The sequence below is a fragment of the Pelophylax lessonae genome, assembly GCF_965119305.1.
Source record: "Pelophylax lessonae genome assembly, chromosome: 1".
Classification (NCBI taxonomy): Eukaryota; Metazoa; Chordata; class Amphibia; order Anura; family Ranidae; genus Pelophylax; species Pelophylax lessonae.
The window spans coordinates 488,072,181-488,091,608 of record NC_138768.1 but is presented as its reverse complement, the minus strand read 5'-3'; positions in this window follow the sequence as shown (position 1 = coordinate 488,091,608).

Genomic DNA, 19,428 nt, shown 5'->3' with positions numbered 1-19,428 from the left:
GGATTGTACACCTCATTAACACCCATCATACCATAAGAACATACCTAAAATAAACACACAAGCATTGTGGAAAAGTTTAGGCCGCGGTCCCTTTATTGGGTTTAAAACAATTTTAACCACTTCCCGACCACCCACAGCCTTTTTACTGTGGCAGGGTGGCTCTCCTGCACAAACCAACGTAGACCCACGTCAGTTGCTTGCAGGAAGCTTCTGGACCGGAAGGATTTGCCCCCTTAATGACCAGGCCGTATTTTGCGATTCAGCACTGCGGTACTTTAACCACTTCCCGCCCGCCCTATTACAGGTTGACGGCGGGAATGTGGTTGTATTATCCTGACCGGACGTCATATGACATCGGCAGGATAATACAGCTCTGCGCGCCCCCCAGGGGCGCGCAGAGCAGCGATCCGTGATGCGAGGTGTCAGCCTGACACCCTGCATCTCGGTAAAGAGACTACTGACGTAGCTCTTTACCATGTGACCAGCCGTGTCCAATCACGGCTGGTCACATAGTAAACAGGAACAGCTGTTGATCGGCTTTCCTTAGTTCCTGCCTGATAGGTACGAGTAAAGGCGCGCCGATCGGCGGCTCCCCTGACAGGGGGGGGGGGGGTCGGCACTGTTAATCAGATCATTGATTACCAGTGCAGACCCTTGGGGGGGATGCCACTAGAACCACCAGGGATGCCCACTATGACCCCAGGGATGCCCACTATGACCCCAGGGATGTCCACCAGGGATGGCAATCAGGGCTCAGGGAGCCCCCCATTGCCCTCCCCATCAGTGCTGCCCGCCAGTGCCCTCCCTATCAGTGCTGCCCACAAGTGCCCATCATTGCCATCTTTCAGTGTCGCCCACCAGTGCCCATTATTGCCCACCAGTGCCGCCTATCAGTGCCCATTAGTGTCCATCAGTGCCGCCCATCAGTGCCCACCAGTACCGCCTATTAGTGCCCGTCAGTGCCACCTATAAGTGCCCATCAATGCCGCCTATCAGTGCCGCCTATCAGTGCCCACCAATGCTGCATATCTGTGCTACCTATCAGTGCCACATATCAGTGCCACCTATCAGTGCCACCTATCAGTGCCACCCCGTCAGTGCCTCCTCATCAGTGCCTGTCAGTGCAGTCTCATCAGTGCAGGAAAAAACTTATTTACAAAATTGTATAACATACAAAAAAACTTTTTTTTTTTTTTCAAACTTTTCGGTCTTTTTTTATTTGTTTAGCAAAAAGGAAAAAACCCAGAGGTGATCAAATACCACCAAAAGAAAGCTCTATTTGTTGGGGGAAAATGACATAAATTTGGTGTAGGTACAGTGTTGCATGACAGCGCAATTGTCATTCAAAATGCAACAGCGTTGCAACAGGGGAAAAGTGGCCTGGGCAGGAAGGGAGGAAAGTGCCCTGTATTGAAGTGGTTAATGGACAACGCTGTACAAAAATAAAATGGATGTCCTTTTTTTCCCCCACAAATAGAGCTTTCTTTTGGTTTGGTAAAAAAAAAAAAAAATCGCAATAAGTGTATTTTGATTGGTTTACGCAAAAGTCATTGCGTCTACAAACTAGGGGAAAGATTTATGTTATTTTTATTGTTTTTTTTTTTTTTTTTACTACGAATGGCAGCAATCTGCAATTTTTAGCGGGACTGCGACATTGCGGCGGACAGATCAAACCCCTAATTGACATTTTTGACACTTTTGGGGGGGATCAATGACATTACTACAGTAATCAGTGCTAAAGATATGCACTGTTACTGTAATAATAACACTGGCATGGAAGGGGTTAACACTGTGGGTGATCAAAGGGTTAAATGTGAGCCTAGGGGAGTGATCCTAAATGTATGAGGGAGGGACTTGTGAAATGATTACAGAGACCTGTGTTCCTATATAGAAGGATCACAGGCGCTCTGTGATCATTCCAGAGAGAAGAACGGTCCGCTGCGTTTACAAAAGCTGACTGTTCTTCTCTCTCATGCGAGTGGGGGTGGTAGCATGCTGCCGGCTGCTCGCGCTTGCCCCCTAGCTGCAGGCATCAACCGACGTAGCCCTACGTCCGTTCGCGCAGGAGGGCCAGCCTGCCGCAGTATATATATGCGGTGGGCAGTCCGGAACTGGTTAAAGATAGATACGATCTTGTAAAAGTAGCAGTAACATCATTACTGTGCTGTACATAGCCTGTACAGAGAACAGAGTTGTGAGAGGGGCCAGTAGCTCCACCCACTGCAGAAAACTACAGGAGGGGGTAAAGACAAGACCAGTTACCTGCCCTACCCAGTTCAGGATTGCCCACCGCACTTATACTGTGGCAGGGCAGCCTGCTGCGCCAAATCATGTACATGTTACGCAATTTGTCATTCGCTACAGCACAGGCCGATCAGCAGGTCCCGGCCAATGATTGATGGCTGAGACCCGCTGAGTGAGAGTTGGTTCACACTAATCCGACTCAGTCGCCCCGAATTCAGGCGACTAATGAATTCGCCCGTGCAGCGCGACTTCAGCGCGGCTTGCAACGACTTCTCATAATAGAAGTCAATGCAAGTCGCTTCGACTTTCCCAAAAAATAGCCCTGGAACCTTTTTCTAAGTCGGAGCGACTTGAGTCACTCTGATTAGAATGGTTCCATTGCACAGCATTGGAAGCTACTTGTCAGGCGACCAAGTCGCCTGACAAGTCGGATTAGTGTGAACCGGCTCTGAATGGCAGAAGAAAGCCCTGTGTTGGTAAGCAAAAGTGGAGTGCAGGGATGTAGCTGTTTTTTTTTCTTCCCTAAGTGCCGGTTCACATACAGTGCCTTGCGAAAGTATTCGGCCCCCTGAACTTTGCTTTCAGGCTTCAAACATAAAGATATAAAACTGTAATTTTTTTGTGAAGAATCAACAAGTGGGACACAATCATGAAGTGGAATGAAATTTATTGGATATTTCAAACTTTGTTAACAAATAAAAAACTGAAAAATTGGGCGTGCAAAATTATTCAGCCCCTTAACTTTCAGTGCAGCCAACTCTCTCCAGAAGTTCTGTGAGGATCTCTGAATGATCCAATGTTGACCTAAATGACTAATGATGATAAATATAATCCACCTGTGTGTAATCAAGTCTCCGTATAAATGCACCTGCACTGTGATAGTCTCAGAGGTCCGTTTAAAGCGCAGAGAGCATGATGAAGAACAAGGAACACACCAGGCCTGGATTTGGATACAAAAAGATTTCCCAAGCTTTAAACATCCCAAGGAGTACTGTGCAAGCGATAATATTGAAATGGAAGGAGTATCAGACCACTGCAAATCTACGAAGACCTGGCCGTCCCTCTAAACTTTTTGCTCATACAAGGAGAAGACTGATCAGAGATGCAGCCAAGAGGACCATGATCACTCTGGATGAACTGCAGAGATCTACAGCTGAGGTGGGAGACTCTGTTCATAGGACAACAATCAGTCGTATACTGCACAAATCTGGCCTTTATGGAAGAGTGGCAAGAAGAAAGCCATTTCTTAAAGATATCCATAAAAAGTGTTGTTTAAAGTTTGCCACAAGCCATCTGGGAGACACACCAAACGTGGAAGAAGGTGCTCTGGTCAGATGAAACCAAAATCGAACGTTTTGGCAACAATTCAAAACGTTATGTTTGGCGTAAAAGCAACACAGCTCATCACCCTAAACACACCATCCCCACTGTCAAACATGGTGGTGGCAGCATCATGGTTTGGGCCTACTTTTCTTCAGCAGGGACAGGGAAGATGGTTAAAATTGATGGGAAGATGGATGGAGCCAAATACAGGACCATTCTGGAAGAAAACCTGATGGTGTCTGCAAAAGACCTGAGACTGGGACGGAGATTTGTCTTCCAACAAGACAATGATCCAAAACATAAAGCAAAATCTGCAATGGAATGGTTCACAAATAAACATTTACAGGTGTTAGAATGGCCAAGTCAAAGTCCAGACCTGAATCCAATCGAGAATCTGTGGAAAGAACTGAAAACTGCTGTTCACAAACGCTCTCCATCCAACCTCACTGAGCTCGAGCTGTTTTGCAATGAGGAATGGGCAAAAATTTCAGTCTCTCGATGTGCAAAACTAATAGACATACCCCAAGCAATTTACAGCTGTAATCGCAGCAAAAGATGGCGCTACAAAGTATTAACTTAAGGGGGCTGAATAATTTTGCACGCCCAATTTTTCAGTTTTTTATTTGTTAAAAAAGTTTGAAATATCTAATAAATTTCGTTCCACTTCATGATTGTGTCCCACTTGTTGATTCTTCACAAAAAATTACAGTTTTATATCTTTATGTTTGAAGCCTGAAATGTGGCAAAAGGTCAAAAAGTTCAAGGGGGCCGAATACTTTCGCAAAGCACTGTATATGCAATTAGGGATGCACTGTTCCGACTTTTTTGGAGCCGATATCGATATCTGGCATTGTGAAACCGCCGATACGGAACCGATCCAGAGCTACACACAAAGCAAGCGGCTGCAGTACAGAGCAAAGCCGCTGCTTCATGTGTGTGGCTCCTCTTCCATTCACAGGCGGAGTGCATCTGATATCACTCCGCCTGTTAGCCGGGCCTATACAGGAAGTAGCGGCTCCCATACTATTACTGCACCTAGTAAGGGATGGCTGAGCCGTTACTCAGCAAAAACCGGATCGGCCCATGGGACGGCTAAATTTTACCGATCTCCGATCCAGCTATTTTGTCCGGATCGGGGCTGATTTCCGATCTGAATATCGGATCGGTGCATCCCTATATGCGATGCGGGAACCCTGCAAATCCACTGCGGGTTCCCACATCGCATTCAACTTGCAGGCAGTTCACACTGCCATATGCAAATCACTGAGGGTTTCAATACAAAATTAACGACACCCAAAGATTAGTTCTCATATCGTAGTGCGAACTGTCAGTTCCGACATGAATCAGATCGCATAGGCATTTACACCCATGCGATCTTAATCTTGTGCGGACCTAAAAAATCTGTATGGCTGAATTTGCATCGCACAGACATCGCATGTGATTTGCAGAGCAGTGCGCTCTGAATCACATACAATGTCTGTCATCGCACTGATGTGAACCGGGACTAAACAGTAATATTGCTCAGTAAAAGCAGCACAATTTACACGTTAGGCACACAGTTAACCATTTGATGGTCTCTAGATGTTAATCCTTTCCGCAGCCAGTTTCCGCAGTGTATAGCTGCCTTCAAAATTTTCACTCACCTGCCCGCGTTTGGCGAGTGGAAATAATCTCAGGGCAAGTGAGGAGCAATATCGGAGGGGGGCAGGCACTGCCGGCAGTCAGGGGTGAATGGGAAACTGTCCTCTCCTCCTTCCCCACAGTTTCGTGGCCAATCACTGGGTGGAGAAGCAACTCCTGCGAGGCTACATTGATGGGCACTGATAGGCTGTGCTGATGGACACTGGTAGGCTGCATTGATGGGTACTGATGAGGCTGCATTGATGGGCACTGATAGGCTGCATTGATGGGCACTGATGAGGCTGCGTTGATGGGCACTGATAAAGCTACATTGTTGGGCATTGATGAGGCTGCATTGATGGGCACTGATGAGGCTACAGTGATGGGAAGGCACTGATGAGGCTGCATTGATGAGCGCTGATAGGCTGCATTGACAGGCACTGATGAGGCTGTGTTGATGGGCACTGATGAGGCTGCACTAATACGCATGGCGGAGGCCGCACTAATGAGACTGCACTGATATGCAGCACTGATGGGCTGCGTTAATGGGCACTGATGAAGTTGTTGTTAATATTTATTTTTCTAAATTATTTCTGCATAAAACATTTAACAGTATCATTTCATGAGATATTTTATGAGGGCGTGTTTAGGGTCAGGGTAGGGCGAGTAGCTTGTGGTTTTTATACAATGTTCTTGTACAATTTTCCTTTAGATTTACCAAAACCATATAATATGAGGTTTAAAATTGTATACAATCAGGCAGGCACTTGCACTACATAGTTGAAGGTAAATCTAATGGAAATTGAACAACAAAAATTGTATAATGTGTATCCAGCTTTAAAGCCTGGCTAGTAGCTCAGGACTTGAAATTTTGAGCCCTGGTGTATAGTATTATCACTGATCACAGTATTAGTGTCACTGGTGATGTCAGTGTCAGTTCCCACAAAGTGTCAGATTGCCCACCACATTTTTAAAGTCCCACTATGAGTCGCTGATCACCATCATTACTAGTAGAGAAAAACAAATAAATTAAAAATTCAGATATATATATACCATAACTTTTACCTAAAACAATATACGCTTTTTTGGGATTTTCCTTTAACAAAGACATGTAGCAGAATGCTTTTTTGCCTAAATTTATGAAGAAATTAAATTTTTTTTATTGGATATGTTTTATAGCAGAAAGTGAAAAATATTTTTTCCCCAAAATATTTGGTCTTTTTTTATTTAAATAATAATAAAAAAAAAACAAAAGACAGTAGTGATTGATCAAATACCACCAAAAGAAAGCTCTATTTGTGTGAAAAAAAAAGTGATATACTGTAAATGTAATTTGGGTACAGTGTTGCATTACTGCACAATTGCCAGTTAAAGTAGAGCAGTGCAGAATAGCAAAAAAATGCCCTGGTTGTGAAGGGGGGAAAATCTGGAGCTGAAAAAGAGAATCCATGACAATTTTTTAGGCCTGGTTCACACTTAAACACTGCTTTAAGTTGCACTGCCGACTAAAATGCTGCAGGTAAGCTCCTTTCATACTGAGCTAATCAAAATGACCACGGCTAATCACAGTTGAAAGTCAAATGGCTTTGTGTATCATTGCTACACCTGATGGAGTGTACAAGTTGCTTTTAGGAGGGGGGTGATCCTTTTCTGAGTCGGTGATTCTGTTTTTGAGGTTTTTTTCTGACATGTTGGTGTTGTAGGTGCACTTAAAAAAAAAAAAAAAACATACCTTCCAACAATCCCAGATTCTGCAGGACTGCCCCAGTATTTAAAAAAAATCACAGAGACCCACAAATTTGGGATGTTTTCTGCTGCTAGCTAGATGCTTTTGCTTTTCTTTCAATAGAGCAATCTCCCATCTGATATAAGCATTATAATTCTGGCACAGGGAGGCAGTGGTGCAGGATGCAAAGAGTGGATAGGTAAGCAATCCAGTAAACACAAATGAGTGTCCTCCAACCCCAACCTCATCCCACAGACCACCAACTCCAGGCATTTCTTTCTCTTTTTAACCATTTGCCGACTGCCGCAAGTAGATATACTGCGGCGGTCAGCCCCTCACAGGCAGAGTGACATATATACAGTATACGTCACTAGCCTGTGAGGCTCTGGGGAGCCTTAGTTCGTAGGGTTCAATATTGAGTTGGTCCACCCTTTGCAGCTATAACAGCTTCAGCTCTTCTGGGAAGGCTGTCCACAAGGTTTAGGAGTTTGTCTATGGAAATATTTGACCATTCTTCCAGAAGCGCATTTGGGAGGTCAGGCACTGATGTTAGACGAGAAGGCCTGGCTCACAGTCTCCGCTCTAATTCATCCCAAAGGTGTTCTACCAGGTTGAGGTCAGAACTCCGCTCGGTCACGGACCCCCCCCCGCGCGTGTGACCGCCGGACCCGATGTCCGCTGGTCACTCAATGATCGTCGGGGGAGAGGGAAAAAGGCAGGCGGCTAGTGTAAACAAGCCGCCTGTCATTCTCCCCTGTGTAGAAACAATGATCATACGGTTCTACTATGTAGGACCGTTGATCATTGTTCCTACAGCTCAAGCCACAGCCAATCACAGTTAGAAGCACGCCCCTAGGGACACACACAGCCCCTCCCTCTCAAAAAAGTTAACCCCTTCACTGCCAGTGTAATTTTACAGTAACAGTGCATATGTATAGCACTGATTACTGTAGAAATGTCACTGGTAACCCCAAAAATGTCAGTCAAGGGTCCGATCTGTCCGCCGCAATGTCGCAGTACCGCAAAAAAAAAAATCGCAGATCACCGCCATTACGCGTTAAAAAAAAAAACCAACAAAAATGACAAAAATCTTTCCCTTTGTTAGTAAACGCGATAACTTTTGCAAAAAAACAATCAAAATACGCTTTTTGCGATTTTTTTTTACCAAACATATGTAGCATAAAACAAATTGGCCGAAAATGTTAAAAATTTTTGATTTTTACATTTTTTTGGGGGGAATTTCATATAAAAAAATGTGAAAAATATTGTTATTTTTGCAAAATTGACGATTTTTTTGTTTATAGCGCATGATCAAAAAATCGCACAGGTGATCAAATACCACCAAAGGAAAGCTCTGTTTGTGGGAAAAAAAGGACGTCAAATTTGTTTAGGTACAGCGTCGCACGACCGCGCAATTGTCCGTTAAAGTCACGCAGTGCCGAATTGCAAAATACCCCCTGGTCTTTCAGCAGCCAAATCCTCCGGGGGCTTAAGTGGTTGAGGCCTAAGTGCAGCCAGAAAAAAAAAAATTAGAAATCAATACAAGGGACATAACTTCCAACCAGTCAGCCTGTTCTGTTGTCCATGCCCCCCAACCTCTGATTTTATGAATGAATGAGGGGTGCTGGGCAGATGAAAGCCTGTGACAGCCTCTTAGTTTCATTAACCCCCTCTGCACCAAAAGATTACAGAAGCGGGTGTGGGGAGGTCATAAAGGGAGGAGGATTTCACCTAACACAAGGGCACTATTACACTTACTGCTGACCGCTGCACTCTATACATTATGTTGTACAAAACAATGTGCTCTCCGCTGTCTAATACATTCTTCTGACCAAACCATTTATTATCTCAATGGTTGCTAAGTAGTGTCTGAATATTTTAATAACGTTTTTTCTTTAAGGTAGGCTCAGATAAAGTGTTATTTTTTGTCCATATTTTTAAAAGATGATCCTTTCGGTTTATGTGTGGCTGTGAAACTCTCACTTGTAGTACAGTGGTAAAAGTCAATCTTCAGCCGTGGATGCACTGGGCATAGTTACTCTCTGCTCTTATTCATAGTCAAAAACAGAAGTTTTTCCCTCTATTTACTTTTTTTTCTTTTTGCCTGGCCTGGGCTCGGTCACTAATTTTGCCTAAATGAGAATGACGCCTTCATCGCTCTGAAGCCTTCAGAGATACACTATGTTACAGAAACAATTGGGACGCCTGCCTATGCACGTACATGAACTTAAATGGCATTCCAGTCTTAGTTCGTAGGGTTCAATATTGAGTTGGTCCACCCTTTGCAGCTATAACAGCTTCAGCTCTTCTGGGAAGGCTGTCCACAAGGTTTAGGAGTTTGTCTATGGAAATATTTGACCATTCTTCCAGAAGCGCATTTGGGAGGTCAGGCACTGATGTTAGACGAGAAGGCCTGACTCACAGTCTCCGCTCTAATTCATCCCAAAGGTGTTCTACCAGGTTGAGGTCAGAACTCTGTGCAGGCCAGACAAGTTCCTCCACCCCAAACTCTCTCAGCCATGTCTTTATTCACCTTGCTTTATGCACTGGTCAAAACCCTACACCATAATCCCCCCTCCACCAAATGATTTGGACCAGTACACAAAGCAAGGTCCATAGACATGGATGAGCGAGTTTGGGTGGAAGAACTTTAGTGGCCGGCACAGAATCCTGACCTCAACCCAATCAAACACCTTTGGGATGAATCAGAGCGGAGACTGAGTCAGGCCTTCTCGTTCACATCAGTGCCTGACCTCACAAATGCGCTTCTGGAAGAATGGTCAAACATTCCCATAGGCACACTCCTAAACCTTGTGGACAACCTTCTCAGAAGAATTAAAGCTGTTATATCTGCAAAGGGTGGGCCAATTCCATATTGAACCCTACGGACTAAGACTGGGATGCCATTAAAGATCATGTGCATGTAAAGGCAGGCTTCCCAATATGTTGGTAATTCTAGTGTATATAGAATGAATGTTTACATTCATATTACATTATAGTCACGTCACTTCCTGCCCTCAAAGAGCTTACATTCTAACACAGATACAAAACTAAGGCCAATTTAGACAGGAGGCAATTAACCTACCAGCATGTCTTTGGAGTATGGGAGGAAACCAGAGTATCCAGGGAAAATCCATGCAGGCACATGGAAAATATGCAAACGCCGTGCAGGTAGTGCCTGGGAATCAAACTGGCTTATGCTTCATTAAAGCAAATTGACTGTACATATTTCAATGCTGGATAATGACTACTGGGATGAGGTTACTCAAACATGGTTCAGTACTACAGACAAAATAATCCAGTTTACATTTCTCTACAGTCTTTATTAAACCCATGCAAAACAAACATATGGTAATGTGTGTATGGGCCCCTTGCCCTCGCTGCCAAGGTGATGCAGCAGATTTATTCCACCTCTTTTGGTCCTGTCCCTTAAAACAAAACTACAGGTCACAAATAAATACATGCCTTCACCAACTCCTGGACTTTGCTACCTCTACAATTCCTGAGGTCTTCTTGCTCGAGCCCTTCATTATTTAGCTTGCTAGTAGAGCGTTATTTTACCTATTAATCTTTTATACACTGAAATCTATGCTACTCTTTTCGGGAGGAATATTGACACCCCACTCTAGATCAGTGTCTGAAATGGTTGATGAGGCCCTTCCAAAGTACAAACTCATCTAATGAAGTCAGAGCCTGCCCAGCTGGAATGACAAAGATTTGGGGACCTTGGCCTGTATAGTCTTCAGATTATAGACTGACTTTTTTATCTCAACTAAGTTGTGCCTAGGATGTATTGTGAATGTGTGCTTGGTATGTATTTCACAATCTGCGAGCTGTAAGAACTGTTCTAAGCTGTATTTTTTTGAAAAATGCAAAAATAAACACCTTAAAAAGAAAACTGACTTACTGGCCAGAAAAAAACATAAAAAATAAAAATCAAATGTAACCACCACTTCTTAGAATTAGTAAGCTTAAGTAGAACACATTTATTTTAGGAGATTTAAAACTGATAACTGAATTTCAAAAGTGTTTTTTTAATCTCTTTAACTACTTTAAGACCGCAAGGATTTTCCCCCTTACTGACCAGGCCACTTTTTTCACCTTGGCACTGAAGGAAAACGGAAAATTGATATCAAATACTTACCGTAATTTTCCTTTCCTGATGGACTCCATGGCAGCATACGTTCGGGTAGCCCCGCCTCCTCTCCTACCCTATAGGACCCCACTCCCATAAATCTTTGCTCCCTTTCAGCATCCGTGTTCTGTAACTAGCCTACTCAGGAATTGGGAGGGGACTCCTGCTGCCATGGAGTCCATCAGGAAAGGAAAATTACGGTAAGTATTTGATATCAATTTTCCGTTTTCCTGACAGACTCCATGGCAGCATACGTTCGGGAAATAACTCGCTATACACTCCCGGGTGGGAAGATGCTGAACAAAAAGCTTTAATTATTGCCATCTACTGACAGCACTTGAACACCAAAATTAACAGAAGATAAGGCAGCCGGTTCAACACAATAATGAGAAAGAAACGTGTTGATAGACGACCAAGACGCTGCCCTGCAGATCACCTCAGGCGCAACATGCCTAGAGACTGCCCAAGACGTGGAAATGCTACGGGTTGAGTGTGCCGTTACCGCCTCCGGGGGAGCCAGGCCCTTTGCTCTGTATGCCCACTGGATAGCCTGGACGATCCATGCAGCCACTGCTCTGGAAGAAGCACGCATACCTCTCTTATTCCCTTGAAGAAGTACAAACAGGAAGTCCAACTGACGAAAAGAAGAAGTGGCCGCCAGATATTGCTTCAGGGTGCCACCCACATCCAAGGGATGAACCGAAGAATCTCCACTGGTCTTGAAGGTGGGAAGGACTATTTCCGTGTTCTCATGGAAGACTGAGGTCACTTTGGGATTTGACCCCAACATGGGAATCAGGACCACCCTATCCGAGAAGAAGGTCAAGAAAGGCTCCTTTGACCCTAGATTCTGAAGTTCAGAAACTCTCTTGGCAGAAGTAATAGCCACTAGGAACGTCGTCTTAAGAGTAAGTTCTTTAACTGAAAGAGAAGTTGCATCAAGTGAAGAGAAGAAGTCCAACACTAAGGGAAGATCCCACTTGGGAAATCTTGGTCTCCTTTGGGGCCTAAGCCTGACTGCGCCCCTGAAAAACTGCTGGACCAGCTGATGTTTAGCCCATGGTACTCCTGAAAAAGCTGAGATGGCTGAAATTTGTACACGGAGCGAGCTGACCGACAGGGAGAGATCCAGACCGGATTGTAGGAAACCTAATACGTCCTGGACCGTAGGTGCCTCTATTGAGCCGGACCTGGAGTTTTGATGACTCACAAATTTTCCCCAAATTCTCTCATAGACCCTGTTGGTGCTACTTCTTCTAGCATTCATAAGTGTAGGGATCACTTCAACTGGACATCCTAAGGCCTCCAGCCTCCCCCTCTCAAGAACCAAGCCTTGAGATGCAGACGTGCTGGGCATGGATGCAGTGTAGGACCTTGCGACAACAGGTCCCGTCTGAGAGGCAGAGGGATCGGATCCTGGTAGCTGAGAAGAGACAAGAGCGGGAACCAAGGTCTGTTGGGCCAATAGGGAATTACTGCCAGGACTTCCACCGTCTCCATCTTCAGTCTCCGCAGGAACTGGAGAATTATGGGTACTGGCGAAAAAGCATAGGCCTTTTTGAAGTGCCAGTTGTCCATAAGCGCATCGATCCCGAGTGCCCGAGGGTCCCGGAATCTCGTGTAATACCTCGGGAGCTTCTTGTTGTTGGGGGCCGCGAAGAGATCCACTTCCGGCCCGAACCCCAGAGACAGGATCCATTCGAACACCTCCTGATGGAGAGACCATTCAAACACCTCCTGATGGAGAGACCACTGCTTCCACATTCAGTGTCCCTGGAACATAGGCCGCCGAAAGATTGTCCAGATGCCTCTGAGCCCAGGACATAATCGGCTCTGTTTCCTGGAGTAAAGACAGGCTGCGGGTCCCCCCTTGCCTTTTCACATACGCCACTGCCGTTGTATTGTCCAATCTGAGCATGACTGAGGCTCCTTGGATCAGGTGGCGAAAGGCTTGTAGGGCTTTGAAGGCCGCCCTCAGTTCCAAAACATTGGAGACCACACCGTGGGCGGGAAAGCACCATCTGCCCTGTGCCACTTCTGACTGGCAGTGCGCTCCCCAACCTGTACTGCTTGCATCCGAGGTTACTGTGATCCACCTGATTGGAGCTATGGAATGACAGTTGACTAGATTCCCCCGTATTAGCCACCAGGGAAGACAGCTCTTCATGGATGAGGTTATCCGAACAGGTTGAGACATGCTCTCTGAAGTCCACTGTTGGAGAAAGCCTCTTTGAAACGGCCTCAGTTTCCACAAGGCCCATTTGACCATAGGGGCCGTAGCCACCAGGGTACCCACTATTCTCAGGCACTGCCGAGCTGTGAGGTGGGATGAGGCAAGAGCGGGTGCCACTCTGTCGCCAACTACCGGAATTTTCTCCTTGGGTAGGGAGATGGTACATTTCACGGTGTCGAAAAGAGCTCCCAGAAACACGAGTGATTGTGTGGGCACTAGGTGACTCTTCTCGAAGTTCAAGATCCATCCGAATTCCTGGAGAATGGAGATCACTTGCTCTATGTGTAGTAGTAGCTGAGCTCTGTCCTGCGAGAGGAGAAGCAGGTCGTCTAGATAGTGGTGTAACCTGATGCCTCTGATCCTGATAAGAGCCACTACAGCCAATAAGGTTTTGGAAAATGTGCGAGGCGATGTCGAAAGCCCGAAGGGGAGACAGGTGAATTGCATATGGGCTTTTCCGATGGCAAAGCGAAGGAACTGCTGGAACTCCTTTGCTACTGGTACGTGAAAATAGGCGTCCTTTAGGTCTATGGACGCTAGCCAATCCCCTGGATGTATCGAGTGCTGGATTGTGACTAAAGACTCCATTTTGAATTTTTCTCTGCAAATGGACTTGTTGAGGTACGTTAAATCTATTACGGGCCTCCAGGTGCCGTTCTTCTTTTGAACTAAGAAGAGGGGTGAATAGACCCCTTGACCTCTTTCCAGCTCTGGAACTGGGACCACGGCCTCCTGGGCCACTAGAGACTCTAGGTAAGAGAGAAGGATCTGCTTCTTGTCTGTGGAGGAAGGAAGGGACGTAGCAACAAACCTGGTCCTGGGGGTGTTGTTGAAAACCCAGGAGTGTCCTTGAGATACTGTGTTGAGGACCCAGGGATCTTGAATTGAGGCCGCCCAAACATCCCGAAAGCGGAGCAAGCGAGCTCCCACTGGGAGTGCCTGGGTGGGCCCAATCTCAAAAAGATTTCGTGGCTTCCCGGTCTCCAGACGATGTAGCCTTGGGACCCTTCTGGAAGGAGGACTGCCTGTATTTCCATCCTCTCCCAAAGGACTTGCCCGGCCTATAACTGCGTGCCTCTCTGGCACGGCTTGTGTTCTGTTTTCTTGGAGGAGCCCGCTTCTGGGCATTTGCGTGTCTGTCCTGGGGGAGGAAGCCAGACCTACCGCCCGTGGCCCGAGTAATGGCCGCGTCCAACTTATTCCCAAAGAGGGAAGAGCCCTCGAAGGGAATTCGGCACCATGCCTGTTTCAACGCGGCATCAGCCACCCAAGGCCGGAGCCAGAGGGCGCGTTTAGCGGTGACCGAGGATAACATCACCCGGGCCAAGAGACGAATGATGTCGATGGAGGCCTCCCCCAAGAACCCTGCAGCCATCCTAAGCTACTGGATTGGGGAGTTGTTTGCTGCCTCTTCCGATACTCCCTTAAGGGTTTCATCAAGGCCATTGATCCAGACCTCCATGGCTTTTGAGACTGTAGCCAAGGCTAAAGCTGGTTTGCAAGCCATGCCTGCCGTGAGATACGCTTGAGGTCGGCATCAATTCTCCTCTCTAGAGGCTCTTTAAATGACACCGTATCCATAGGTAAGGTGACATGTTTCACAAGTCGCATCACTGCGGCGTCTACTAGAGGTGGAGACTCCAAATGCTTGACTTCCTCCTGTTTAAAGGGGTAAAGTTTCGCCATTTTAGCAATCATGGAGTTTTTCTTCTCAACTTTACTCCACTCCTCGGTAATGATGTCTCCCAATTCCCCTAAGAACGGAAAATTCAAACGTTCTTTACACAGTTGTTTGAAGAATTTCTTCTGTTTCGGGGGAGAGACTGCAGGATCCTCCCAATCAAGCGCTTCTCTTACAGCTTTAACCAAGGGAGAGACAAGATGAAACTCAAATCCCAAAGAGGAGTCATCTGCTTCCGAGTCTGAGTCCGAGGGAAGGATGGAGGTATGACTCGGCTGAGAGGCCTCAAAGAGGTCTTGATCCAAATTGTCCCTTTCTGGCGAACGAGATGGCCCAGCAGATGTACTTGGGCGGTGCAGGTCAGCCAGAGAGTCTTTTAAGACCTTTCGCACTACTTCTTCTATGCGCTGGTCTGAGTTTTCCCGCTCGCCTGTCGCTTGGGCATAACAGCGGTTGCAGAGGGATGTACCGTCCGGAACCGGTATACCACATCCCCAGCATTTCCGTCCATGAGGATGCCGTGAGTGGCCATGATGACTTGCAGAAGAGGACTGGCCCTTGCGCTCCTTATGGGGAGACCTGCGTCTGGATCTAGACGAAGAGTGCCGGTGTTGTGATTTTGAGCGCCGATCTTCGCTGCATGTATTGGGCTGCGGATCAGACCTAAAGAGCCAGAGACAGATATGCAAAAACATGGAGAAAAAATAAAACAGACAGACCCTCCCTGCCCCCTTTCAGCCCTGCACCTACCTGGCACGAGCGGGCTGGCCACCAGGGGGTAGAGAAGAATCCATGAACCAAGGCACAGAAAGATATCTTGCTGACTGCATAACCAAAAAAGGAACACATATATAAAGAAAATGCAGCCTGTGAGGTAATAAGCAGGGGGGGGGGGAGGCAGACCATAATTCTGACCTTTAGAATACTTGCCACGGAGCTGGGGGAGGCTATACACAACGCCGACCTTCCCACCAGCTCCAGGTAACAGCAGCATTTAAATGCGGCGCCGTTCGGCCGTCCGGACGCACTGCGCATGCGCGAGTGACGTCACGCGTCTCTCCCGCGCATGCGCGCCGCGATCTGACACACGGCCCTACTGCGCATGCGCAGACCGCCCATGCAACCCGGAAGCGGCGGCCGAAATAGCGGCCGCGGCCGGACCGGGGACAACGGATGTTTGGAGGTAAGCACGCACCTGCAGGGGACACAGGCCACACGGCGCTCTACCATAGGATGGAATCATATACTATTCTGTGATAGCGACCTAGGAACAAATCATATTTGGCTGGACACTGCAAGTACATGACACTCTCCACTACTATTAAACAGGATATCAAATAAAGAGAGACATCTTTGAGCAATATATATAACATATAATGTAACAAAAGGGTCCCATAGCAGGGCTTACCACCCTGCGTCCTGGAGCAGGGACAGGTCCATGGAGACACAACACCGGACTTCTCTTCCGGGCAACAGCAGGCCACCCGCAGCAGCCAGGCTCTCTCGGCCGGACCACCAAGCTCCTGCCCAGTGGTCTTCTTCGGTTGGCCCCTCCATACCCTGCTAAGAGCAAAGGGCTTAGCGGAGGCTCCATGCTGACCCAATCCTCGCTTCCAGTATACGTATGGGACTGCTTTGGCAGGAATGCATCACTATGCTGAGGAGGACAAAAAAGGAACACGGATGCTGAAAGGGAGCAAAGATTTATGGGAGTGGGGTCCTATAGGGTAGGAGAGGAGGCGGGGCTACCCGAACGTATGCTGCCATGGAGTCTGTCAGGAAATTAGTATTTAGCTTATGCATCGCCATTTTGTATTAATTTATCTTAAATTCTGCCATTTCATGAAAAGCATCCATTTTAAGTTTACTTAGAAAGATTAAGTCTTGTTTGCAATGTTTAAACTGCCTACTATGTAGAAACACAGACCATGGGGGGTTGTGGTTTAGTGCATTCTGCGTCATCCTTTATCTTATCACACAAATTGAGGCACTTGTGGTTGAAACACGTCTTGAGACCCCTTGCTAAAACGAAAAGATAATGCAGAAGTAAAAGAGTTCATGTTATACGTGTGTTAGAATATGATTGGCTGTTCTATATTTTACATTGTATAAGTTTTACATATAAGCTGCTACTCAGATAATAAAGACAGATCACTCTTAGAAGCAAGCATGTGTACGTTTTCTGTGTTTCTTAGGAGGGTCTCCAGATATCTGAGGGTCGAAAGGTGGTCCACCTGAGAGTCGGGGTCATATAGAATTCTGGGAATTCCTTTCAAATGGGGGCTCGTCTGGGATATGACAATCATCCTCGGTAAGTAAGATTTTTTTGTCTTGTTTGACTGAGAAGATTTTCTTGCCATAGGCTCTGATAAAGTCTTAGGGCCAAATTCGCTGTACCTCCAACGCTGATTTTGTTCTATTTTACCTCAATTTTGACTATTTTTAGGTGCAAATGCAATTCACTATAACTCCATCAGAAACGTTATGAGCAGTGTCAAATTCACTAAGATCAAATAACGTCAGGACTGGACTTAAAAACAGTCCAGCTAAAAGGTGGGCTGTTTTGTTCAAAATCACAAAATGGCAGGAAAAAAATAAAAAATGTGTGGAAAAGATGTGTTATATGATTTTGAGCTAAACTGCTTTTAAACTGTGTGAAAAGGTTAAGTAGAAAAAAGATTTTAATAAAAGTGTAAAATGCAAAAATAGCTCCAGAGTCTATTTCTGGCAGATAGCCCATGTGCGCATGCTCCATACAAAAAATTAGGCTGAAAATAACGTTTTTGAAAACGTTAGTGGGAGTTATAGTGAATTTGCGGCAAATACTGCCGCAAATTTGCGGTAAAACGGCGCTATTCCGGCGCTAATGAGAGAAATGCACATATTTTTTTTTGCACATATCTATGTATGTCTATATATATATATATATATATATATATATATATATATATATATATATATATATATATATATATATGTATATGCATAAAACAATATAATGGAAAATTGTTACCAATACTTACCGTAATTCCGTAATTTTCCTTTCCTGGCTCTGCGTCATGCCATCATACTACGGGTCAGCTCCGCCCCTCTGACCCCCATAGGACATCCCTGAAATAGCATAAAAAGGCAGGCAGTACCTGGTGGAGGTGTTCTGTATGAGCTCGTGACGGACCAGGGAGGGTATTGTGCTGGCATGACGCAGAGCCAGGAAAGGAAAATTACGGTAAGTATTGGTAACAATTTTCCATTTTCCTGGCTCTGCGTCATGCCATCATACTACGGGACTTAACTAGCCAAAACACAGGGTGGGAAGAATAAATTACAAACACCAGGTACTGCTGCAAGAAACTAATTTTAATATCTTGATAAAGCATTCTGGGATGACATCACATCCAGCTTATAGTGTTTTATGCAGGTATTAGGAGATCTCCAACCTGCTGCCTTACAGACCACGTCTGCCGATACTTTGGACCAAGCTGCCCAGGAGGATGACACCGCTCTTGTGGAATGTGTTCGGATCTCCTGAGGAGGGGGGGGGAGGCCTTCCAGGGAGTAAGTTGTTTGGATTGCTTTAACTATCCCTGTCGAGAGGACTCTTGGAGGGGCCGGCATACCCATCTTGGGACCCATTGGGAATACAAAAAAAGAGCATCTGTTTTCCGGAACGAGACCGTTCTGGGCAGCTATGTCTGTGGGAGAGACTTCATGTCCAGATCATACCATCTAGGCTCCTCCAAGGCTGATTGAGAAGGTGAAAAGACTGGGAGAACCGATTCCCAATTAAAATGAAATTCCGACGAGACTTTAGGAAGGAACTTCGGAGAAGCTCGTAACACCACGCTGTCCTGAAGGAAGGTGCAGAACGGCTCTTTGTAGGAGAAGTGTCTGAGACTCATCTGGCTGAGACCAAAACTGTCAAGAATATCGTCTTTAATGTCAGGTACCATAAAGGACTGTCTGAATCTGGGGAAAAAAAGGGGGCTTTTTAGCAAACCCGTTAATACTAACGGTCAATCCCACTTTGGAAAGAAAAGGACAAATAGGCGGGTATATCTTGATTGCCGCACGGAGGAATCCAACTACTAGAGACTGCTTTGACCATGAGGTATTGGTAAGGGCCGAAAGTGCTGAAATTTGTACTTTAATCATGTTGAAGCTTAGTCCTGAGTCGAGGTCGTATTGCAGAAAATCCGATATATTCGCCACTGAGGGGAAACGGAAAGAAAATCCCTGTTGGACTGAGAAAGCCTCAAACCCCTGCCATACTCTATAATAAGTGGCCTTAGTAGATTCTTTCCTGGATGACAGAATGGTGGACATTACTGAGTCAGAGAGATTCAGGTTCTGGAGCTTGCTCCTTTTAAATTCCATGCAGTCAAGGCCAGATGGGCCGATTTGGGGTGAGTGTGGCCATTGCAGATGAGGTCCCTGACCCGAGGGAGCCTTATTAGAGGACATGCCGC